At 37.7% G+C, this 27,041-nt stretch overlaps 1 protein-coding gene across 4 annotated transcripts in view; it reads left to right on the top strand.

The window, feature by feature from the left end:
- RABGAP1L (RAB GTPase activating protein 1 like) overlaps positions 1 to 27,041 on the top strand; it is a 569,757-nt gene that overhangs the window by 395,168 nt on the left and 147,548 nt on the right. The gene's annotated exons all lie outside the window — the stretch shown is intronic.

Below are 27,041 nucleotides of genomic sequence, written 5' to 3'. Positions count from 1 at the left end.
CAGTGGTAGAGTGCATGCCTGGTATGCCTAGTATGCACGAGGTCCGGGTTCAATCCCGAGTACTTCCATTCAAACAAACAAACAAACAAACAAACCTGATTATCTCCTCTGCGCCAAAAAAAAAAAAAAAAAATTGCAGACACTGGACTCAGACATTTGGTTCTCATTTCAGCTCTACCTTATGACCTTGGGCAAATTACTTACAGCACTCAGATCCTAAATTTTGAGATAATAATGAAAACTAAATTATGGGGTTGCTGTAAGAATTAAATAAGAAGATACATAGAAGTCCTTAACATAATGTCTAGAAAATTGTAATGCCTAATGAATGGTAGCTATCATTATTTTGATTACTGTTATATTCATGAGGTAAGTTAGAATTTGTCACCAGATTCCCCATAATTCTTTCAGATTTCCCCAAAGATAATGACTTGAATCTTCAGAGAACCTCTTGATGTTTTAGGAAAGCTGCCAGACTTAACCATTAAATACCTTGGTCCAAAACAAAGACATCACATAACATGGGCCCCCTGCAGCTCAGGAGGTGGCTGCTGTTCCTCATGTCTTATGGTGTTAAGCATTTGTTTTTTATGAAGTTCATAAATTGTACTTCAAATTGTTCATTAAATCATTTTGAGTTCAGATATGAACAATTATTTTGACAAAGTTACTTTAGAAGTTAGGGGAAACATTTTAAAATATTTTCAATAAAGTAACACAAACATCACTGCATGAATCTTTCAATGAATTGATGGATCTCTGCTTCTATTTTTTTTTTTTCCCTTGTCTTAAAACAAATCAAAAGCAAAAACTTCCTAAAATACTTTCTGAATAGGGCTGGAGTAAGACTTTTAGAATGCCTAAGCAGTGACAGTATTACAGAATTCAGATTGAAAACAATATTAAACCATAAAGTAAGTATAAGAAAGTCCAATAAAGTTCTGATTTTTCCTATTATGTCTAACTTAAAAAAAAAATCTCAGATACTGTATTTTTCCTAAAATGCCTTTCCTCATTTTTTTAAATGACCTTTCTTTACTAGTGCTCTCAGTACATGCTTGGTCTGTCTTTTGGGGGCAACCCAGGACTTCCCCTCTGATTATCAGACCTGTACTCTGTCAGCCTAATACTCAGTTTGTCTAGTAACTTATATTCCTGGTTGAACTTTTTTTTTTTTTTGGCTTGTTTGTATTGTTTTCATTTATTTTTGGTCATGTTAACCCAGATGTGACCTGCACAGAGGGCATGCTCTGGCCACTAGGTAGAAGGGCTTTCATATCTTCTCTTGCAATACATGGAAGTGATCTGATTTCCCCGACCTGGAAATAGAATGCCCTGAACACATATGACAGCAGTGACTAACTTTTAACTTCTAATCTAACCTGTCAGATAAAAGAATGTAACTTATTTATATAAAAACAACAAATTGAGGAATAGTTCAAAGTGCTTATGAATGCAGCCTAACTCACTTTCAGCATAGCTGCAAGGGACTTTAGATTTCTCTGTATTAGAAGTATTTTTTGTGATGAGGGGAATCAGAAAGGGAAGGAACATTTCGTGAGCACTTACTCTGTGCTAAATGTTAGCCTCGGTTATCTCATTAGCATACGTTAAATGCGCAGGTGTTATTTGTAGGAGGATCATAAATTGTGTTAGATAAAAACTGTCTAATTCTCTCCCCTAGTTGATCATTGAGGGATCCAAGGCCCCAGATTGCCCAAAGCCTTTTGGCTTAGCAAGGCTGAATTTACAATATTTTTAACCAGCATAAACATAGGTGAATGTCTCTGTTGCTCAGTATGATTTACAGACATCTACTTTCTAAATGGGAGCTACTTTCTTCTGGGTTAGAAACAGTCTACCAGGTAGCTAGAAAGCTATTGAGCTAAAAGAATGATTCACTATAGTAAGTAGCATCATTCAGTCATTTGGGATATTGGCCGTGTTCACTAGGTAGGTTAGATATAGTCCCAGAAATCGAATTCAGTTATTACATGAAACATTAAGTAGTCATATTACTTGGTACATTATAATAAGAGTGGAGATGATCAGTCAGAATTAATTTTAGCCACTTCATGTTGGCAGAGAAAATTTCCAATCAGAATAGGTTCTTTGCTTTCAGACAATGATTAAAAGTAAATGACAGAATATCTCCCCCCTCCCCAAGCTCAGTTTGTACCTTTTATGTGCTTATAAACATTACAGAGATAAAGCCCATTCATAATCCTACCCTCAGAGGTAACCGTAATAAAAATTGGGTATAAAATCTTTCTCTCATGCTTTAGTCTATTGACCGTGTAAACATACATTACTTACCTACATATATACATAGGTATATACACAAATATTTTTAATATGGGTTTGAGGATTACAGATAAGAAGATGGGGAGGTAGGAGATAAATCCAGAAGAATAATGTAAAAGTATGAACGTGTATTTATTTTCTTTCAAATAATGCTGTTGAACAAGACTCTTTTTCATTTAATAATATATTATGCATATCTTCCTATGTCACTACACGCATATCGGGATTAAAAGCATGGATGCTGGAGCCAGGCTGGTTGGGTTTAAATCCCGTCTCACACAGTCTATCAGCGATCTTGGGTGAATTAGTTTCCCCATCTTTCAAATGGGGATATTAGCAAGACCTATCCGATAGGCTTGTTGTTAGGGTTTAGTGAGTTAATATGTGATTGTGCCTGTAACGTAGTAAGTACTACCGAGCACCCAGGTGCTACCATTACACATAGAACTCCTCCTCCTCTGCCTCCTCCCCCCCTTCTCCCCTCCTCCTCCCCTCCCTCTTCCTCTTCTTCTTCTTCTTACATTCTCCTTCGGCTTCTTATTTTTCATCTCCCTCTCTGCTTCTTCTCATTTTCCTTTGCTCACTCCTCTTTTGTCCCTAGTCATCAATTCAACTTGGAGTTCCATCGAGCCTCAGCCTCTGTTTTGTTAATGTGGTGCGTCACGTTGATTGATTTGCAGATGTTAAACCACCCCTTCATCCTTGGGATGAAGCCTACTTGATCAGAGTGTATGAATTTTTTTGATGTATTATTAAATTTGGTTTGCTAATATTTTGTTGAGGATTTTTCTATCTACGTTCATTAGTGATATTGGCCTGAAATGTTTCTTTTTTGTAGTGTCTTTGCCTGCTTTGGTATCAGGGTAGTGCTGGCCTTGTAAAATGAGTCTGGAAGAATTCCTTTCTCTTCAATTTTTCTTGGAATAATTTGAGAAAGTTTAGTATTAACTTTTCTTTAAATGTTTGGTGGTGGTCGCCTGTGAAGGTATCTGGATGTGGAGTTTTTATTGTTGTTGAGGAATTTTTATTATTGATTCAGTCTCATTACCAGTAATCGGTCTGTTCAGGTTTTCTGTTCATGATTCATTCTTGGAAGATTGTATATTTCTAGGGATTTATCCATTCCTTGTAGGTTATCTCATTTCTTAGTGCATAATTATTCCTAGTATTCTTTTATAATCCTTTGTCTTTCTGTGGTATTGATTGTAATTTGTCCTCTTTCATTTCTTTTTTTTTTTCAAATTGAAGGTCAGTCAGTTTACAGTGTGTCAATTTCTGGTGTACAGCATGTTTCAGTCATACATATATATACGTATATTCATTTTCATATACTTTTTCATTATAGATTACTATAAGGTATTGAATATAGTTCCCTATGCTATATAGAAAAAAATGTTGTTTATCTATTTTATATATACTAGTTAATATTTGCAAATCCCTAACTCCCAATTTATCCCTTCCCGCCCCCTTCTACCCCTACCCCTCCATAACCATAAGATTGTTTACTATATCTGTGAATCTATTTCTGTTTTGTAAATAAGTCCATTCATGTCTTCTTTTTACCTTTTTTAGATTCCACATTTAAGTGATATCATATGATATTTTTCTTTCTCTTTCTGGCTTACTTCATTTAGAATGACAATCTCCAGTTGCATCCATGTTGCTGCAAATCCTCTTTCATTTCTGATTTTATTTATTTGGGCCCTCTCTCTTTTTTTCTTTAGTCTAGCTAAAGGTTTATCAGTTTTGTTTATCTTTTCAAAGGACCAGCTCTCCGTTTTCATAATCTTTTCTTTTTCTTTTTTTTTAAGTCTCTATTTTATTTGTTTCTCTTCTAATCTATATTATTTCCTTCCTTCTACTAACTTTTGGCTTTGTTTGTTCTTTGTTCTCTGTTTCCTTTAAATGTAAAGTTAGATTGTTTATTTGAGATTCTTCTTGTTTCTTGAGTTAGACTTGTATTGTTGTGACCTTCTCTCTTAGAACTACCTTTGCTGAGTCCCATAGATTTTGGAACATTGTGTTTCCATTTCTGTCTGTCTCAAGGTTATAAAAAATTTCCTCTCTGATTTTTTTCAGTGACCCGTTGGTTGTTTAATAGCATGTTGTTTAGTCTCCAAGTATTTGTGTCTTTTCCAATTTTCTTCTTGTAATTAATTTCTAGTTTTTGTATCATTGTGGTTGGAAAAGATTCTTGATAGGATTTTAATCTTCTTAAGTTTATTGAGACTTGTCATTACTGTGATTCAGACTTGATTTACAGGATACTCCAGCCCACTTTTTCCTAGCTACATTGAAATATAGTTAACTTTTTTTTTTTGGCAGACTTTATTATTTTTAAAAGAAGAATTTTTGTGTATGTCGAGGCTTATGCAATACTTCCTTAATTTAAAAAACTTTCTCTCAAGAGATAATTCATTTGTCCCTACCTTCTCCATTTACTTCAGTGTTTGGCTTTTAGAAAGGAAGAATTTCACATTACATGAGAAGCAGAAAATATATTTGTATTACAATACTTTTTTTTTTCTTGCTGTATTTCCTGTGCAGCTTGTGTGGTACTGATTTGTATATCAAATAGAATCTAAATGCATGACTGTAGCACCTCTTTCCTAAACCAAACTTCCGTCATAGTAGTCGTCTGCTACTACAGGCCTGGTTTTTATGTCACTGAATCTTAGTTCCAGAAGTCTGTCTGGAATTCCGTAGGAGAAATGACCTTTCACATTTCTTATTTTGGCCCCTTCAGAGCCTTCCAGTTTCCCCAGCAATCAGGAGGCTGGAAGCCCTCTCGTAAGCCATGCCCTGTGTGTCCCATCCTGCTTTCTCTGCTTCTTTGTCCAGTGTCCCTTCTGCAGCTAAAATGACCCCCTATCATTCCATTTTAGGACTTCCTTGTTTTTTCACCTTTAATAACGTGTCATTTTGTAACCTTCCGCTGGTTAGCCACCAACTTATCCACCATTCCCTACTCAAAACTCTCCTAGAACCCATGAAATGAATTTGTTCATTTATTTGTTCACTCAGCAAATGGCTTTTGAGCACGTGCTGTGACCCAGCCACTGTGCTTAATGAGAGGGATACAACAGTAGGCACATAGTCTCTTTCTTTAAGTTGTTTCAAGTAGTATCTGACAGCCCTCTGAAACATGTGAGCAAATAAAGTATCTTCCTCTGACTTCCCTCCTCCTCCCTCAAAAAAAAAAAACTTCCCACCAATCTGCAGTAGACTGTCCCAGTTTATTTCAGTGATGTCACATTATTCTAAGTCCCTACAGCAATAGAGCTCAAAGTGATTCTTAATCATTAGTGTACTTAAGAATCACCTAAGTCCCAAGGAATTTGTTTAAGTTGTACTTTTCTGAATGCCTCTTTTCACCCATCTCCCACCCTCAAAATATGATGCAGGCAGTTCCAGAACCAGGAGGGTAGGAGCACTCATGTGTTACGTAGAGCGGGGTTTCTCAGTCTTAACTCCACATCAGAATCTCCTGTATGTTTGAGTCAGCTTTAAAATATTTCTGATTGTGAGTTGTACGGAACAATTTCATTTGAATGTCTAGGTGGGACCCAAGCATCATTATTTAAAAAAAAAAAAACTCCCCAGGTGATCCCAGTGTGCAGCTAAGCATTTACTACACTGTGATCAAACATTCAAAATTAAATTATCCAAACAGTGTGATGGTGAAGGAACAAGGAGGAAAAGAAAACACATGTTCCATTGGAGGAAGGATTCACAGTCACACTTAGAAAATGGGTCGTCCTCATTTTCATCATGAGCAATTGCAAACTTGTCTGTTTTGTCTCTATGCTGCTCCATCTCAGTGCCCATTTGTTAGTAGCAGCTGCTCAAAGGGGCCTGTGAGGACTGGGTTCCTGAGGAGTGTATCAGGGGGGAGCCCCTTGAAAAGAGAGGCAAAAGAAGTACCTGGGTTGAGCTGTGGATTGTGACTCAGCTAATTCACCTTGGGTTACCAAGGGTTGCTTGAACCATAAAACCCAATTTATGAAGCATGACTCATCCATTATTAATATCTTCAAGTCAGGAAAAGAGCCTTAATAGAGAACAACAACAACAAAAAAAATATAAAATTGGGCCTTGTTTAGAGAGAGCAAAAAGTCAGCTATTAGCTCTGTGCTGACTTGTTAGGGATTCCTTTGACCTTTCAAAGTACAATTCCCTTTTCTGTTCTGTTGACATCAGAAAGAAGGGCCAGTTCATGCTCCAGAGGCTGGCTCCCTGCAGGACAGGATTTGAAAACCATACGGGGTTAAATAACAAGAGGTGAAGAGCAAAACACCTTGAAAACAGAAAATTGATTTTAGTTCTCCCTAGTCTTTGATTCACAACTTGGGTAAAAATTATGTGTTTCTGAGCTTAAAGATGGTGATTTAATGAAGGACTGAAATTATGACGGTAGTTTCTGAGGCTGCCATTCAGGTCACGAAGTTAGAAGCCTAAAGACCTGGAAAAAACGTGGGAATGAAAATTGGTGCAGCCACTATGGAAAACAGAATGAAGATTCCTTAAAATACTAAAAATAGACTTACAACATGTTCCAGCAATCCCGCTCCTGGGCACATATCCGGAGAAAACTGCAGTTCATAAGGACACATGCACCCCAGGGTATATAGATAGCCTCACTGTTTACAATAGCCAAGACAGGGAAGCAACCTAAATGTGCATCAACAGGTGACTGACTAAAGAAGATGTGGTGTATATATACAATAAAGTACTAGTCAGCCATAAAAAAAAGAATGAAATAATGCCATTTGCACCAGCATAGATGGACCTAGAGATCATCATACTAAGTAGATCAGAGAAAGACAAATATCATATGATATCACTTATATGTGGAATATAAAAAAATGATACAAATGAATTATTTACAAAACAGAAATAGACTCACAGACATAGAAAAGTATGGGTTACCAAAGGGGAAAGGGGTTGAGGGGGGAGGGATAAATTAGGAGTCTGGGATTAGCAGATACAATCTACAATTTATAAAGTAGATAAACAACAAAGTCCTACTGTATAGCGTAGGGAACTGTATTCAGTATCTTGTAATAAACTGTAATGGAAAAGAATATGAAAAAGAATATGTATTTGTATAACTGAATCACTTTGCTGTACACCAGAAACTAACACAACATTGTAAATTAACTATACTTCAATTAAAAAGAAGAAGAAAATGAAAGTAATTGATTTTTTAAAAAACAGCCTGAAAAAATGAAGCACCCCATAAACATTCTTTTGGATTTGCAAAGATTTTTGTGCCTTCAGTGAGTTTCGTAACTTCCATGAAGGAATGCCTGTTGCCCTCTTGGTGGCAGCAAACACTACTTCTTTGGACACAGAAGCTAATAGTGCTGCATTTCCAATTCTGTGACATTGTTATTCCTTTATATTGATTTCCCCTTCCAACCTAATTTGTCACTTGAATGTTCAGTTTGTTTTTAACTTTCCTCTGTTGTATCTTCAGTTTGAGGGTAGGTTGGTTTCAGGATGCTAGCTAGTAAATGCTAAAGCTGCCAACAAACACAAATTTGTCCTTCTAACTAGTGCAAAGCACTCAAGGAAATTTAAAGTTCCAGAAATAATAATGCATTTTATGGATTAGCGATTTATATCAGAAAAAAATACTTACCATCACAGTACTGTGTGTGTGGTATATAACACCATAAATTTGCCGAAGTGATTTCTCATTATTTATTTCTCATGAGACAATCTAAAATGCCAAGGAGGGAGGATGGTTGACTAAGCATACTGTGTTCCAAGTTGTCGGTAAATACTATGAACTCAGTCTACCCTAGGAAACATGAGGTCACTTGACAAGAGATAAGAACAATAAAATTCAATGTCCTTCTGTTTTTGTGAGAAAGCTAAGTACTCTTAGCACAAACTCACTCAAGCTTTCTTCTCTTTCACTTAAAAAAATCCCTCTCCACCTCCATCCTCTGCTGCACTCCTATCTTTAAAGAAGATGTGCTCTGCCTTCATTCCAAGGTGAACTTCCCACTTGCGTTCTTGATCCCAACTTTCCTGCCTCCTTTTGGAGAAGCCTGTGATGGTTGGATAGTTCACATGTCCAACAGACATTGAGGTCCAGTGTCATGTGTGGGAGCATCCAGAGATGACAGCGTGTGTCCTCAAGTTGTCCCGAGTCTAATGGAGAGGGCAGAGGAGTAGACAGTTTTAATTCAGCGTGATTGCCCTGGGCTGTTAAAAGGGAGCTTCAGGAGCCTAAAGGCAGGGCACACCAAATTCATCTTGGAGGAACCAACAAAGATTTTCCAACTAAACTAAACAACTAAACTTTGATGAGAGCATTTTAGGCAGAGTAAACAGTATGCAAAAGAGACGTGAGGAAGGATGGCTGAGCCAAGTCCTTTGCTGTGATGCATTTCAGGGCAATACATGGAATGAGGTTCTGAAGATTTAATTAAACTTCTGTTACCAGTTTAATGTAGGATCTTAATTAAATCATCTAACCTTTCTAACGCTTACTTTCCTTCTTTACAAAATAAAGAGATAAGAAAATATGGTTTCTAAGGCTCTAAATTTCTGTCTTGCTAACTGCCAGTCTTTGGTTATATGTATGTACGTATGTGTGTATATGTATAAATGAATGTGTATATACACATATGTATAAACATATACACACACTGTCTGTGATACGTATAATCATCTGAGTCCTTTAATGAATAGGGTAAGAATCATCTTATAATTATCACATTTGTCGTTTAACTCCTTGGTTGAAGTTTATCTTTGTTTCTTTTTTAAAAAAAAAGAGTTTTCAGAGCAATACAATAAAATTAGGTGCAAAAGAATAATCAGTCTATTATAATTAAAAATGAATACCAGCAAACTGTTTACAGTCTTACTTAAAAGCCCCTTTAGCACCATCGTTGAATATGAACTCCCCATTTGTTCTGAACCAGTGAGATGTTCCTGTGTGCATGTGTGTGTGTGAGGGTGTGTATGGTGCACACATCTCGGTATTTACCATGATTCTTACTAGGTGTTTTCACACACCCAGGTAATATGTTGGATTCATATTTTAAAAAAAAATCTGATGACTATCATCAATAATTATGTGATTGTGCAGCATTTATCATTTGTGATGAGCTCGCAAATGCATTTTAAAAATAATGAATAAAATTAATTGTAACACTCATTATTTATGAAACACTTAAAATGTGTCTGATGCTTTACTTTTAAACTAATCATCATGACCTTTAATATCTTTCTTTTTAAAAAAGCTTGTAGTAAAATATACATAACATAAAATTTGCCATTTTAATTTTTTCTGAGCATATAGTCCAGTGACATTAAGTACATTCACAGTGTTGTGCAATCATCGTAATTGTCCACCTCCAGAGCCTTTTCACCTTTCCAAATTGTAACTCTGAGCCCATTAAATAATTATTCCCTATTGTCCCCGGCACCTAGCAGCCACCATTCTACTTTGTGTGTCTATGAATTTGGCTACTTTAGGTACTTCATTTTTTGTTTGTTTGTTTGTTTTGGTTTTTTGGGGAGTTAATTAGGTTTACTTATTTATTTTTAGAGGAGGTGCTGGGGAATGAACCCAGGACCTCATGCATGCTAAGCATGCGCTCTACCATTTGAGCTATACCCTCCCTCTGTACCTCATTTAAGTAGAATTATAGAGTATTTGTCCTCCTGTAACAGGTGTATTTCACTTAGCATAATGTGTGACCTGTAAGTTTTAATTTATTTTAACAGTAATCCTATAAAGGTTGTTACGAGTCAATATCTTCATTTACAGGTGAGAAAACAAAGGCTTTGAGAAGTTAAATAACTCGGCTAAAGTCACTCCTTTAGGTGAAGGACACACCAGACTGAGAACTGGGCCTGTCTTCCTGTAGAATCAGTGTTCTCAACCACTAAACTGGAATTGTGTTTTACACTTTACAGTTACCCTGTGAAGAAGAGATTATTATTCCCATTTGATGCACAATCCCAGTAGCTCTCACCCAAACTTCTACGATTTTTCACACTGTATAGCAAGAGACTTAAATTGTAGTCAAATCAGCTTCCATTTCACAAATCCATGTTGACATCGTACTGTGAGTGGAAAGAAAGTTGTTGTTTTTTGATGGGGGGGTAGGTAATTAGGTTTATTTATTTATTTGTTTGTTTTTTTTATTTATTTTAGTGCTGGAGATTGAACCTAGGACCTCATGCATGCTAAGCATGTGCTCTACCACTGAGCTATACGTTCCCCTGAAAAGAAATTTTTTATTCAAGTTGTGTGAAGAGTATGTAGGGGAGGAAAAAGTTTTCCACAGCCCTCTTAGGGTCCCTGGCTGTACCTGAATATTCAGTTGACAAAGACAGGTTAACAGGAGAAAAGCATAAAAATGTATTTAATATGTTTTCCATGACATGGGAGCCTTCAAAAGGAAGTGAAGACCTGAAGAAGTGGTTAAATTTGAGTGTTGAGTGTTTTTATCCTAGGTTTAGTGAAGAGTGGATAGTCATGGAGAAATATGGTAGGCCAAAAGGAGTGTGAGCTAAATGTAATAAACTGAGAAACAGTTTGCGAGACCTGTTTGAATTCTTTTCAGCATCCTTTTGCCTGGGAGATAAGGGTGCTTCTCCCTCCAGCTGTAGGAAGGGCACCTCTCACATGGGGGTCTACAGGGACCTGCTACAAGGGAGAAGGGTGGGGGAGAGCAGAAGAGAGGAGCCGGGGGGAGGGTGGGGAAAGGCCATTTTCTCAGACTCCTTCAGAGTAAAATAATCAGTATGCCAAGGTGCCATGTTTTAGGGTAGTGTACTTTGAACTCCTTCAGCTGCATGCTTAAAGATAGGCATTCCAATTTTTAAATGTCGCTGGTTCAATAGGACAGAAACAGCCAGCCCAACTAGGAGCCCTTGTCACGTCAACAAATAATTGAATGTAAGCTGATGAAAACAAACTCACTATCAAGAATGATCATGAAATTAAAATATTCTCTGTTCTTGACTGGCTAGAATAATATTTGATTCCTGAGTTCAACCTGTCCATTTTTTCTTTCATAGCCTTTAAGATGTATGAAGTCATCCCTGAATTCTGTTTAATGCCTTACTCAAACTCCATTTCACTCTGGCCAGTCATTGTATGTGAGGTGATCACAGGGAGATACTGTCAAGAGCGTTTGTCAGAGCATGTCATTGCCCAGTAAATTTTTATGACCCTTTTTATCTGCAAGGGTTGCTGGCATTGCTTTTCAGCATGAAACAGACTAATTTTTTGTTCATTAAAGTGCTGACAGTGTTGATGACTCACTGTGGAAATCAATAGATATTACCACAATAGGGGAACCGGTCAGAGGAAATTCAGCTGAAACATATAAAAATATATTTGATACTTGGTTTATGCAGGTGGAGAAAAGGTTAAAATATTTTCGTTTTACTGGAAATACAGTACCCAGAAACTCCATAGGCTTTTTCTTTTTTTGCTTTCTTTGCTGTTTTCCTTTGACAAAGGAAATCTGGGTTTGGCGTAGCCAAATGAATTTAGAGCAAAATCTTTCTCTCACACATACATACCAGACCAGTAAGAGGGAGACTGGCCCAGAATGCAGGAAGCTCAGCTCCATGTGATGACTTGGATCCTGTATGTGTTACTGCTCCATCATCTCCTAGGATATTGTCCTTACGAATATGGCTAAAACTAGATCCATGCCATATCCAAGTTCTAACTCAGAGGAAGGGGGGAATTTTAAATAAAAATGGAAAACAAGCAATTTCCTTTTAAGCAAACAGTGAAGAAGTTGAATACATTACTTTTGCTCATATTCCAATGACAAAATGTTTGTCCATGCCGCACGTAGCCGCACAGGACCTAGGAAATACAGCCTGTAGCTCAGGAGCTACGTGCCCTGTTAAAATAATCAAGTCCATGGAAGAAGGGAGACATTTTTTAGATAACAATTAACAGTCAGTCATAGTTTGCCTGCTTCTCTGGCCATTCGGTATCTGTGATCACTTTTATTCCCACACGTAAGCACTTCCTCCCGCCCAAGGGAGACATTCAAAGGCCCCAATCAGTTACTTCATCTGCTCAGAGTCAAAGGTCTCTGGATGATGCAGAGTCGTGTCTAACAGGTCTGGGGTGGTTCCTCACAGCTCAAGGACAGGGTATCTGCTCATCTCACATCCATTGTGCAGAAGTGGTAGGGAAAAGTGTAACTACAGTGAAAGCTCTCATTTTGAAAAGGGAAGAATGGGAAACACTCCGTAACCAGTGGTCCCTAGAAATTTACAAGATTCCCTGCTCTAGCAGTGGAGAAGCTTTCCTGGTTAGCCCACTGGCTGCCCGCTGGTTCTCATCTCGAGCAGCAGTGCCACCATCCATTGTCCTCCACGGTGACATCTCAGTACACCCTCCTTGGAAGCTGTACAGTTTTCAAAGCTCGCTTCCTATTTGTGGAGATTTGGGAGCCTGAGAGTTGCTTTAGTGATTAAAGAAATGTAGGCTTTTGGTTTTTTGCTTCCAGTCAGTTCATTGTAATTAAACAGATCCAAGATTTCTTCTAGACATGGTTCTTGTTTTATCTGTTTGTCTGTTTGCTTTTAATGTCCCATTCTCTTCTTCCCCCATTTTAATAGTGGTTTTGCTGAGGCCAGCTAAAACCACAAGTTTGGGTGGGAAGGCAGCACCCTTAATTTTGATCTTTGCCTCTTGGCTGGCTGTATGTTTCAGCTAAGCCTTAATGAGGTATACTTATGAAAAAAATACAGAGCCTGTTTATCTTTCTACTTGGGGGACAAGTTAGATTTTCCAACTCTGAGACCTCAAGTCACTGTACTTGATCAGTTTAGTTTATAGAACACTTTCCAACCACTTTCTCTAGAGGGACAAATATCATAGACACATAATAGTCCACCTTTTAAATGACCCCAGGCCAACAGTTTTCCCCATATAATAACACGGCATGAGAAGGGTCAGCAGTTTCCAGCTGGCAGTATATGATTTCTTGCCTGCCTTTCAATCAACCTCAAAGCCAGGAAACTTCAGTCTCAAGTTTTAATTTGGCAGCACCTCACTTCTGGGTACCAATTTCTGTATCAGAGCAGAGGCTAAACGGCCATACCCACCCAAAATACAGTGGCTTAAATAAGAAAGAAGTTTTTTTTTTTCCTTCTTCTTTATGTGATAGATTGTAGAAATAGGCCTGTGGTCCAGGCCTGTATGGAGTTCAGCTCCATGGGATCATTTAAGGACCCAAGTTCCTCTCATCCTGTTTTTCTGCAACAGGGATTCTCAAACTCAATACTATTGACACTTTGGGCCAGCTGATTTTTCGTTGTGGGTGACTGTTCTATGCAGTATAGGTGTTAATAAGGATTTCTGACCTCTACCTGCTAGATGCCAGCAGCCCTTCACTAGTAAAGAAAAAAACATCTCCAGACAATACCAAAGTCCCCCGGGGGGCAAAATCACCCTTCGTTGTGAAACTTTGCTTTATAACCTCAGAATCATCTTTATCTATGTGGTCAAAGCAGATTTTGATCCATAATGAAGAGAAAAACCAACCAATCAAAATAGGCCCAGATGTTATAATTAGCAATGAAATTAATACAATAATTATAACTTTATTTCATATGTTCAAAAAGTTAAGTAAAGAAATGGAAGATATTTTAAAAAGACCCAAATTCAATTTCAAGAGATAAAAATTACTGTTTGATAAAACTAAGAAATATATTGAAAGGGATTAATGGCAGATAAGACATTATAGAAAAAGGGTCAATGGGCTTGAAGACTTAGCAATTGAAATTATGTAAAATTTAGAGAGAAAAAGGAATTTTAAAAAAGAAAGAAAGGAATATTGAGTTGTGAGACATTTTAAAAGTCCTCCTGGATATGTAATTGGGTCCCTGAAGGAAAGGCAAGAGGGAAGGGGCAGAAAAAACATGTGAAGAAATAATGGGTGGTGTTTTTCCAAATTTGATGAAAGCTATAAAGCCAAGATCCAAGTTCAGTTAAATGCCAAGCAAAAGGAAGAAAAAAAACTACACCAAGTCATGTCATAATCAAATTGCTCAAAACCAGTAAGTGATAAAGAGAAAAATCTTAAAATTGCCAAAGAAGAAAGACACAATATCTACAAAAGAACAAAGATTAGTATTAAACAGATTTCTCCTTAGAAACAATGTAGGCAGTAAGAGAGGAACATCTTTAAAATACTAAACCAAAAAAAAAAAAAGTAAAATTTATTTTAAATAACCAAGGCAAAAATACTTTTAAAGACATATAAGACCTGAAAGAATTCATCACTACCAGATATTAATTATTTAAAATGTTAAAAGAAATCCTCTGGCTGAAGGAAAATGACACGTGATAGAAACAGAAATCTGTTCTACAGAAAGGAATATGGAGGCCTTCCAATGGTAACTATACAGATGAATTAGAGAACTCCTTATTAATTATCTCTAAAATACAATTCACTGTTTTTTTAAATTGAAGTACAGTTGATTTACAATGTTGTGTTAGTTTCTGGTGTACAGCATAGTGATTCAGTTATACATATATATATATATATTTCATATTCTTTTTATTATAGGTTATTACAAGCTATAGAATATAGTTCCCTGTGCTATACAGTTGGACCTTGTTGTTTATCTGTGTTATATATAGTAGTTTGTATCTGCTAATCCCAACCTACTAATTTATCCCTACTCCCTTTTCTCCTTTGGTAACCGTAAGTTTGTTTTCTGTGTCTGTGAGTCTCTCTGTTTTGTAAATAAGTTCATCTGTGTCATTGTTTTAGATTCCACATATAAGTGATATCATATGATATTTATCTTTCTCTGTCTGACTTAGTTCACTCAGTATGATAATGTCTAGGTCCATCCATGTTGCTGCAAATGGCATTATTTTATTTTTTACGACTGAGTAGTAGTCCATTGTTTATATACACCACATCTTCTTTATCCAGTCATCTATCAATAGGCATTTAGGTAGCTTCCATGTCTTGGATATTGTAAATAGTGCTGCTGTGTAGTTGGGATGCATGTATCTTTTCAAATTAGAGTTTTTTCTGGATATATACTCAGGAGTAGGATTGTATCATATGGTAACTCTATTTTTGGTTTTTAAAGGACTCTCTATACTGTTTTCCATAGTGAATTTTTTTCTTATAATTCACTGTTTAAGCAAAAATAGTAACAATGTATTGTGTTAAAAACAATGTATCAAGTTAAAGCACAAGGGCTCACAGATAACAGTTCAAAGCTATGGTGGCTTGCTGCTGAGATGCTGAGTGTAGTTCCCAGGGAAGGCACTTGGCGGCGCCACTCTCACTGCTCCGGGTGCGTGTTGCCTCCATAACAGCTCGGCTTGCTGTACAAATCCTTAACGCTATTTTTGACTTTTGCCTTTTTTCGTAAAAGCGAAAGTCCTCTTTGGATTCCTTTCAGTTAGTGAAAACAGGTGCTAATGTGGGTCTTTCATGAAAGAAAAGTGGCATAAAGCGAACTTTCAAAAAGCAGGAGATACCTGAGAATACAAGCCGGGAAGGAAGAAATGGTAGTATGACCATTGTATGGCTCTTATACTGTGTGTGAAGTGTGTATCACTTGAAGGTAGACTGTGATAAGTTAAAGCAACTACTAAAATAACAAAACAAAGAGTTATAACTAGTAAGCCAACAAAGGAAATAAAATAGAACCATAAAAAATATTTAATCTAAAAGAAACAGAAAAAAAAAAAGGAAAAGAAGGAAAGAGTGGATCAGACAAAAAAGAACACATGTCAGGGTGATAAACGTTTATGTACCTAATAAGACTTCTAAGCAGACTGAACAGGAAAAAAAAAAATTGAGAAGACATTTACCAATAACAGAAATGAAAAAGATGACATCACTACAGATTCTCCAAAGATTAAAAAGGATAATAAGAGAATATTATGAACAACTTTATGACAGTAAATTAGACAACTTAGGTGAAATGGACAAAGCCCTTGAAATATACAAATGACCAAAGCTCATTCAAGGAGAAAGAGATCACCTGAATCCCCTCATATCTACTAAACAGTACTCTTTTCACAAGCCATTTAATTCTGCAAGTTGAAATTTTTAATAACTGAAGAAATGGAAACATGGTCACATGGGTACAAAGTCCAACAAATGAACAAAATGGTATGTTAATTTTGTGTCTTAAAACATGGAAGCTGCTCAGAAAAACAGCTCAGATTGAATATAAGAACAGAAGTTTTCAGGGTTTACCTCCCACTTAGTCATAACTCTCTAGTTAGACTGATCAGGGGGAAAAAATCATTCTTCAGAGACGGTGCCATCCTGTTCTTCTCTAGTTCTGTTCCCTTCAGGATCCTCACTTCTCTGCTCACCCCTTTGGTGAGTTCCTCTTCTTCCTCAGCTTTTTAGCAATAGATGGATCTTTGGGAGCTTCTGCATTTTTGAATTGCATGAATTCCCTTTCCATGGAAAATAATTCCCAAATTTTGTCCTAGCTCAAGTTCTAATTTTATATCTTTAGCCACCCTGTATAAAATTTTCAGAGGTCATTGATAATACTTTTTCATTATAATTATCATTATTCATGTTTAGGTAAGGCAGGTCATGTACAGCACAACTTCAGGGGGCGCCATTTACACAGATAACGATCTGCACATCTGTCATCGTGTCCTTGATTATTATATTCATCTTTTCATTCCATCATCCAAGGTCTTTGAGCTAGCACTGTATCCTAAAACCATCTTTATTTCACATATCTTGTCCCCTTTTCTCTGTTTGTACAGAACCTTCCTAGCTCCTATGTTCTGGCTTAAACCCTGCCTGCTTGAAAGGATGGTTCCTGGCTCTTGCTACCTGAAACTAGCGTCTGCTGCAATTACAAAATGTATCATTCAGTGTTTTTGGTTTTATTTAGATATCTCATACTTGTATGTTCTGTGTTCTCCAATTAGACTGTTTATTTTTTAGGGACAGTCTGAAGCTTACTTTTTATCCCTCAGAGTGGCAAGTGCATTTCTGCGTGATCGGCAAGCATCCCTAATTCCAGAATTGAGACACAGAGTAGCCAAGGTCCAAAGGATTAACCTCATCCTTTTTGCATTTGTTGTATTTAAGTAGATTGCACCTCATCGAAAGCAATAGTTGGAGTAATTTTGCTTTTTCCCTAAAGATCTGTGCTTTGTTTTCAAGTTTCACCTTGGAAAGATGGAAACTGCGCTAACCCTTGCGTCTTCTGATTATTATTTGTTAACTTTATCCAGTAAATACAGATGTTTTCACATAGATTATATATGTTGAAAACTCCTTTCTTTTGAATACAAAGGTGTCATGTTTCCAAAATTAAACATTTTTAATTTAAATTGTTGTGCACTGATTTCCCTCAATTAACATTATCAACATTAGCATTCCTCAATCAACATTATCAATTAACATTATCTGAGGTACAGCCTCATGCTCTGTTTCCATCCATTTTCTCCTATATTGAGTAGAACTTCATTGACTCCTGAAGATTGCCATTGGAGTTCAGATACCTTAGTCTATTCCTGAAAACTTTTCACACTCCATTCACGTGGATGGTTCTAACCTTATCACCTACCTGTACTTCAGCCAAACCAGGGACGTCTGCTTTCTGTCTGGGAATAGCCTTTCAGCCTGTCTAAATCTACATGTTTTTCAGGTCCAGCTCACATCTAACCTCTGATCATCACTTCCGTTCCTCCATTTTTACTAAACAGAGATAACCCTCAGGAAATACTGTTGTATTATAGCTTACTTGCTAAAGTAAGTGCTTTTAAATACCTACTTTCCTTTCCTTAAATGCTGTTCAAAGAATTTGAGGAAAGCTCTTTGAAACTACTTGGTTCATTTGTTACTCTCCCCGGGTCAGCTCTGCATCTCTGCATGGGTAGCACTTTGCATCATGGGCAAAGTTATACTTTTGAGGGCATGGTAGACTGCAGCGGGGCTGTGAGGAAATCAGATGAGAAATCTAAATGCACTCCTAGCTCTTTCTGAGATATTCCTTCACTGAATGACCTCAGTCATTAAACTAATTTTTTTCCTAATAACAAGCTAATCAGATAGAATTATAATACACATTCAAATCTTTGTTAATGCTCAATTTGAAATTAGTGCCACCATTCTCTTGATAATTGAGAGGTGAGTTGGTTATCTTTGCATCTTTGGTGTTTTGGTTTTTTTTTTCTCTCTTATTTGCATAACTGTAGATTTGACTACTTTTACTCTATTCTCCTTTCTTTTTGGAACTCTTTGTCAACTTATTGTATTCACCTTATCTCAAGTTTGTTATCTTTCCTTGACATTGCCAGCCTGAGATTTCTCCCCTGTGGTGGTAGGAAGTGGGAGAGGCTGATCCCAGCATGTGTGGGGCTGGTAGTGGGGGTGTCTACCCAGAGATGGTAGTACACTGTAAAGGTGGAGAGATCAGCAGATGAACAGAAGGAGGTAACTGAAACAACCCTGGGCCATCAGGGAAGGCTGGCCTGAGGTGAGTTTTAGGAACCTGAGTACCAAGAACAGACAGAACTGCCAGGAAGCAAAATAAGTATAAAGGAGGGCAGCCCAGAGATGGGGAGGCGGGGAATGAGGGATGAGGGAGTGGGGCTCAGAGTAGGAGCATGGCTGCTACTAGGCTTGTACCTGCTCTGCAGGCCCTTGCACGGTTGAGCCAGCTCCATTTTTAAGGATGAGCCTTGGAGTCGAAGCCACCAATCAATTTATTCTTAATTATTATATTATAAATGCCTCCTCCTTAATTATAACATAATGGAAGGTGGTGTGTTTCAAATGGGGCCCATTTTGATTTTGGTGACATTTAAGCAGGCTCTTGGAAAGTTCTTACCTTCTATTTTTTATTGGATAGAGTATGCCACAGTATTTCAAAGTACAATATTTCCAGACAAGTGATACATTTTAAAATAGAGAATTAAATCTTACTCTTAGATTAAGTTTATTTTTCATCCAACTACCACTTTTAATACAATAAGCAATTTCAGGAAAGGGATTTTGTGTATGACTGTGGCTGTCATTACTTGGTATTTTGTGCTATGTTTGGGCAATTTTAGGGCAAAGAGAAGAAATCAAAGAAGTTCTTTCTGCACACACTTGCAGATGAAGCCTTGTTGTTGGAAAATAAATGTGTTCACATTTCAGAGTGAAGACAGCTGTTGATGCGAGTATTTGGAGAGCTAAAGGAGTGAGACCTCTTTTAAGAACAGGACCATTCGGGCCCTGCAGGAGCTTGTGTGTGTGTGTGTGTGTGTTCAGCTACTCAGTCTGTCCTGTCTGCAGTCTGCACTGCTTCTCCAGGGTTACGTGCAGACCACAAGCCTTAGAGTGGTTATACCTGCCTTTAGGGCCCATTGTCTTACAGACAGTGCAACGCTTATGCATTAGACTTTCAGTTCTTGAAGGTTGGCTAGATTTTTCAACTTGTATTTAAATGTTGTAGTATCCCATGATCAGAACATTATTATCTGGGGTATCACTGATGGAGAAGAAAAAAATGAAAACTATATGCAAATGTAAAACAAATGGAAATTGGAACTTAATTCTTCGGTTAAGTTGTTTATCTAGCCTGGCTAATTCCATTTCAAGCATCTTTCCATTTACTTGTAGTTTTTATCTTCTTTAAATGTAATAGCTCAAGGGGGAGACAAACGGAAGTGCCTTCCATTTACCACAGTGATTTCCATGTCATTTTCTTGAGTTTGTATTCAGTCCTGTTATTAGTAAATTCTGAGCATCTGCCTTCTTGGGCAAATGAACTTATCAATCAGACATTTTCTTAAAAGTGTATGTTATATTAATATTAGTTTTTGGGTACATGTTGGCATCGTTTAGAAACTGCTGTTTGAGAACTTAAAAAGTTTGATTTTGCTTAAATATTACTTATAGGCAAATAAGTTACTACTTTCATCAACACTTATGCTTTGTTTCCATATGAAATGGAAAATGTTATTTTGTTTAACACTCCCCTTCCCAATATATTTTACAAAATCAAAATTTAAACAAAACCAGTAACTTCTGGACTTCCATCTATGTCCATCCTGCAAAATATGCAGATCTGTCCATTGATCCGCCTACAGAAAACTAGCTAGACTGATGGCTGAGACTCCACCTTCCCCAAGCCAAATTTATTTGTTTCTGAAGGAGCTACCAAGTGAGAGTGAGCACTGTTGCTGTATAACATTGAGTTTTGTTTATTTTCTTATGGCTGTTACACTGTTTTATTACATCAGTATGTTCCCTCTCTTTTAGAAATCCACAAACATTTCACTTGTCTTCATTTTGACCTTTTTTCTTACAAACTTAGACGTTAAATAAAGAGATACCTACTTACCATCCTCTAGTTTAATACATTGTTTTTAAAAAATTAAGTTCGTATTTAATTCTAATTATACCTCACTTCTTCATTTGAGATTCAGTCATTTATTGTTTTATTCAATGTTTATGTAAATAATCTGTCACCACAGTGACTAGGAACTGTTGGGTAGTGAAGATGCAAAGATGAATATGTTGTAGTTAATCTCGAGGGGTTCACTGAGAAATAGGGGAGGCAGGCATGTATACAAATACGGTCATGAACACCTGGGACAGGATGCAAAGGCAGAGGAGGGAAGTAATGACAAGGATTACTGGAAAGAGAAAGTGGCATGTGAGTCTTGAAAGATTAGCAAGAGAAGAGAAGACGTGGTATTATAGGGAAAGAGAACAGCATGTGTAAGGAGCAGAAACATCATAAAATACATCATGTTTGGGAAGAATCTCCATGAGAACATCGAGCATGAGGTGTCAAGGTAACAGGTGTAATTGGAAAGGTAGGTTAGGCCTAGATTGTCTGAAAAGTGTCTTATAGTTAAGGTTATGTGCTGACCTCTGAGCCTGCGGGCCAGAGGGTGCCCTTAAACAGTTACAGGGTCAGATATGATATTTTAGGAAGATAAATTTGGAGACAGTGAGAGGGAGATTGAAATGTGAAGATACTGGTAATACATATGGAGACTAGTTAGAAGACTACTAAGGGGAGAAATAATGAAGGCTGCTTTAGCCAAGGCTGTAACAGTGGGGGTGAGGGGTGGTACAAACTGAGCAGCCTTTCCCAGGTGCTGTCAGGGAGCCTTGGCAACAGCTGGGCGTTCCAGGTGATGAGTACAGAGGCTCATTGCTCTTCTCCACTTTCTCTCTCTCTTTCTCATCCTCTCCAAAACGTCCCTGTCATGTTCCCTCTTCAGCATTAAGGAACGGAGCTGCATGTGGAGGGGTTTTTTTTGCAGAGGAGGCAGCTTGCTAGACCTTACACTCTCACTTGCTGTTCATTTAGAGATAACTGGGCTGTCCCCAGACAACTGAATAGCACTACCCGATGAGCTTCTGCTTAGTTCTGCTTAACACGGTATGTTCTGGACTCCATTAATACTTAGAGTTTCAGAGAAAGTGACCAAACCAATTGATCTTTTCACCAAACTTTGTGCCTCAAAGTCAGCTACTTCGAGAGCACCACTGTGTTCATGCATCATGGGTGCTTTCCCCATGGTGTGCTTTTTCCCCTAACTTGGTGAAGAATATCATCTCTGGCAGTTCTGTATCGATGAATTATATAAAGGAGGACATAATAAGCCACATGTTGTTGGAGAGTTACACAAAGATAATGAAGGGCTGTTTTTCTTTTATGATGCTTCTCAGATTCAAGCATGGCTCTGTTTCCATGACAACCACACCAGTCCAGGCTCTCATTTTCTCACATTGGGCTTACTACAAAAGCTTTATGACTTAGCTACCTTCGATACCTTCCTCTCTGAAACTCCCCTGCCCTCAGCTACCAGATCAGTCATTCTAAAAATGGTCTTCACTGCACTGTTCACCTGTCTGTTATCTGCTGTAAGCCCATCCCCTAGCATTTCAATTTCATCATATTCTGGTCTCAGATGTGCCTACCGGCCTTAACTGTGCCTGCCGGGCACATTATTACACATTGTCACGTGGATCTCCTAATTGTCCTGATCATGGGTCTCGTCTCTGCCATAAAGGCTATGATGCCACTGAGGGTAGAGAACACATTGTGTACCGGTTTTGTATTCACCTGGCACCAAGCACAACTCTGGGCTCATGGTGTATACACAGAGAATGGAATATTCCCTCTTTCACTCTTTGCCCCTGGGTTCATTTATTCCTCTTTGTCCTCACTGGGTTTAAGGGCTGTTTCTGGCTGTTTTGTGTTTCATTTCTTTCCCCTCCCTAAAGTAGTTGACAGTTATATAGCATATATTATCCACAGCTCGCAGGACACTTTAAAAACCAATATGATATCTTTGTTTTTAAATATAGAAGCCTCTTTCTTCTTTACCAAAACCACAGTGATTCAGCTACTTGTATGTCTAAAATGGTTTCTGCATTGTCTGTGGCCAGTCTTTATGATGGTTATAGATTAATAGTAGGTTTTTTGGAGGCATAACATTTGTTATTAATCATGTCATTACTGCAGTTAACCAGGTAGACCAATTTAATATGAAGTATGGTCTCTTTCTTTAATGTGCATAGGCATAGGTTTGGAGGGAAAAAAAAGACGACTTGACATTCATGAAGGATATTCCAAGATTCTGTTGAACTTCCTAATTTTTTAATATCACTATGATTTTTTATTCAGTTTCTTTATAAAAGTGAGACAAAATAACTTCCTTGCCATAAGAATGTATAATAACTGAGAGGAACAAGACTATAAGCTAAGCTCACTCACCATCTGTTACATGGGAGTAACTAACTAAATTCATTCCTCAGCAAACCCACAAGTTGCTGTGCTGAGGTCTCCTGGGGTCTCTCAGGGAGAGCTGAAGCAATAAATACTACATCTGTAAATGTCAAGGGGTCCCTTTAGTTGACGATTGGTTACTAAAGAAAAAAGAGATTCACAAGGCTCTGTAAAATAATAAACTTTTAAAGTAAAACTGAATGAATGAATGAAGCTGAGACAAGAATCTTATTTTATGGTTATATTTTTCTAATAACTTGTCAGTCGAGATTTTTCAAAAGCTTTCTCTCCTCTCTCCTGTGAGCCTCTCCCTGATACTTTCTATTTGCAGGGAAAGAGAGTACATAAGAAAGAAGTAAACAGTTTCAAGTAGTGATAAATGTCATGAAAGAAATAATAACAAAGGGATCTAATGTGTTACTACCCTCCATTAGATAAAGATGGCAAGAGAAGTCTTCTATGAGCAAAATAACATTTGAGTTGAATGATGCAGTGAAACCAGACGTATGAAAATTAGAGGCAACGGCAGATCCAAGGGCCCTGAGGCAGAAGCACTGTATATTCAGAACAGAAAGGAGGCCAGCGTGACTGGAGCAAAATGATTGAGTGAGCAAGATATAGAGAGGAAGAAGATGTGGTCAGAGAGCTGGGCAGGAGCCAGATCAGTAGACACATAGAATAGTAAAGCATTGGCATTTGGGTTACACGGGAAGCTAGTACAAGTTTTAAGCAGGGAGAAATTTGATACGATTTATGGTTTTAAGCCCATTTTGATTGAGGAATTCTGATATATGGAATGTGGATTTTAAAAAGGCAAGAGTAGAAGTATGGAGACAAGTTAAGGTGTTACTTTAAGGCCAAACAGGAAGTGATGGGTGCTTAGACCAAGGTGGAGACAATTTAGATGGAAAAAGAGAACAGATTCAAGATAATAAGTATATAGGGCCGACAGGACTCAGACATAAACTGGATTTGGAAGGCTGAGGGAAAGTGAGAAATCAAGGATGTTGTCGAGATGGGGCAAACTGATTTTGCAGATCATGATTCTGCAAATCATTTATTTTAGCAATAATTTTACTACAACATATTATGGGACTGAAATGAGACTGTGCATGGAAACAGATGGCACAGTGTCTGGCCCCAACAAGAACTTGTGAGATTTTTATCCTTACACCCACCTCAGCACATTTTCATTAGGAATTTATGTTCTCACACTATTATTTATTTAGGTCACCAAATTTCAAAAGCAAGTGATTAGTGAGCCCATTGGTGAGTGTTATATGAGATTCAGTCATTCATCAACTAAGGACTTCCTGAGCTCCTTCCATAGGTAGTTACTGTACTGAGTGCTGGGAACATACTGGTGGGTGAAGCTAATGCAGCGCCCACCCTATCTGGCAGGTTAGATGATTTCCCTAGCAGTATAATTATCCAGCTAGTCATTAAATTATGTCAGGGATGATTAAGAGGAATGTCAAGTAGACTATGAGAGCATCTCTTCATGACTTCCATATTTTTCCTCATTTACTTCATTTATTCCCATATTTCATTTTGCCCATGACTACCAGTGATTTCTAAACCCATCTCTCAGCTCCAGATTCACATTTCCCATGGCCTATGGAACATCTCCAACAGATTGCTACATTTTCCTTGCTCACTGCATCCATCCTCCATCCTTTCCTGTCCTCAGTGCTTTCCGTATCAGTTAATATCTTTACTGTTATCCCAGTTTACGAAGCTAGAAATGTCACAGATGTTAATAACATTAGCAACTTCATAATGTTACTGTTTTAAGCCTCATTTTCTTAATGAAAAATGAGACTCAAAGAGGTTCACTTTCCTGAAGTCACATGAAGTGTAGTTTTAAGTCCAGGTCTCTCTGACATGTCAACTTTTGTTTTTTCCATGACAGCAAATCGAAGGATTATTAAAAATTTTCAAAGGAAAAATAACAGAGGAAAAACATTCCAGAAAGAGGGAAGAACATTTTAAAAGGCTCAGAAATTTGAAAGCATCAATATCTTTAATCAGAAAAATGCTTATCTATCCCTCCCATGAATAATCATCATATTTTATCCACGTTGAATGCTGAACCATTTCAACAAACAGTTATGGGATAGCCACTGTGTGTTAAGTAATTGCCTCTGCTAAGTTTTTAAGAAAAAAGGAAGGATAATGCATGATACTTAACCTCTAAGGGCCTTCTAGCAGGGAAGAGAGACCCTAAGTGTTGATTTCAGTGCGGCTCATTAAAGTATAGATGTGTCAGGAGACAGACAACAAGGGTGGAACCAGAGCAGCAGGAAGGCCATGGACCCCAGCCCTGGGGCTGAGGGAGGGTTCCTGCAGGAGGTAATGTCAGAGTTGAGTTTTAACAAATTAGGAAAAGGAAGTGAATTAGAGGGGAAGCACAGTTCAAGGAAAGGAGAAAGCAAGAACAAGGACATTGAGGTACGCAACTCCCTGGTGTATGCAGGGGAACTTCAGGAGCTCAAGTATTGCAGATGGTGGAAGTCCCAGCATATCATCCTAAGGGCTGAGCTCAAATCAGAAGAGACAAGAGTGGAGAAGATGACATAGTTTTGAGAGATAATGAGGTTGGATCAGCCAGACTTGAGTGATGGATTGAGTAGTAAGTGGAGGTAAAAAGAAGACTCTAAACTGATCTGCTGGGGTGATTGGGTGGATGAGGATACTGTTTGCCAGAATAGGAAACGTAAGAGGAGGAACTGCACTGGGGAAGAAATGGTGACTTTGGACATGCTGGGGTTAATTTGCATGTGAGGCTGCATATGTCCAGTAAGGAGACGGATGTGCAGATTGGGAGCCCTGATCTCAGGATTGGGTTGTTCAGTGGAAATTAAAAAAAGAAAGGTATGGATAAGATTACAATGAGCATAAGTTTTTTGCTTTGTTTTTGGTTTTGTTTTTGTCATTTCTTTTAGAACCAAGACACATTGGTCCTGCTATATATTCACAGAGACATGACTATGTAAATCCTCTTGTTTCCACTGGGCTAACTTGATTGGCCTCTGAGATCTAGGCTGTTTAACTCTGCCTCCTTCATTGTTTCAGATATCTCAAATCTAAAACACTTATAAATCAGATGTGTAAATTATAGTTGCAGTTACCACTTGGTAGCTACACGATCTTGGGCAAGTCACTTAACTTTTCTAAGCTCAGGTGCCTCGTTTGTAAAATGGGCATAGTTGGTTATTAAGATTAAGTGCAGTAATGCATACTCTAAAGGTTGGCATAGTTCATGGCTGTTATAGATACTGAATAAATGATAATTATTATTCATACTTGCAGTCACTGAAATATTTATCAAGGGTCTATGATGTGTAAGGTGTTTTGTTAGGTCCTGCTTGGAACAAATGTGTATATGAGATAGGTCAGAGGAAGGAGGTGGGTAGGAAACTGATCACCTCCAGTGAAAGTAAGGAAAAATCACCTCCACTCTCACCAGTTGGCTACTTGTGAAATTCTGCTGAATCCACTTGAAGCCGTGAGTGGGAAGCAGGGGAGAGGGAAATAGTATAGCTGTACAATCTATTACCATCTTTATTTCAGAACATGGACTTGTCTATTACAAAAAAAAAATGAGTGTCCCCATCTTGACGTTTTCATTTTGTGGAAGCAAATTCACTTGCTAATACGTGGGCTGACCCATATAACTCCTCCGCTGAAAATATTATTTTTCACAGTGACAGCTGTTAAACTACACCTAGCATTATTCTATGTAACACGAAGATGCTAGAGATAGCAAATTTAATAGAAACCTGGAGATGGACCATGGGAAGGAGGTAGAGGCAATTCACAGCTTATCAAGATGAATATACCACCTCATGATTTTCACCAACAATGGCAAAAGACACACATTTAAAAAAAAAAAAAGTAAAATTCTGATCTAGCTTAAGAGAATCAGGAAATAGTCTAGATTACATATGTCATAATTTTAACCTGATCATTTTAAAATTAAA

Source organism: Vicugna pacos, chromosome 21 (assembly GCF_048564905.1).
Source record: "Vicugna pacos chromosome 21, VicPac4, whole genome shotgun sequence".
NCBI lineage: Eukaryota > Metazoa > Chordata > Mammalia > Artiodactyla > Camelidae > Vicugna > Vicugna pacos.
The sequence above is the reverse complement of the archived record's forward strand: the minus strand, read 5'-3'. Positions and strand labels throughout refer to the sequence as shown.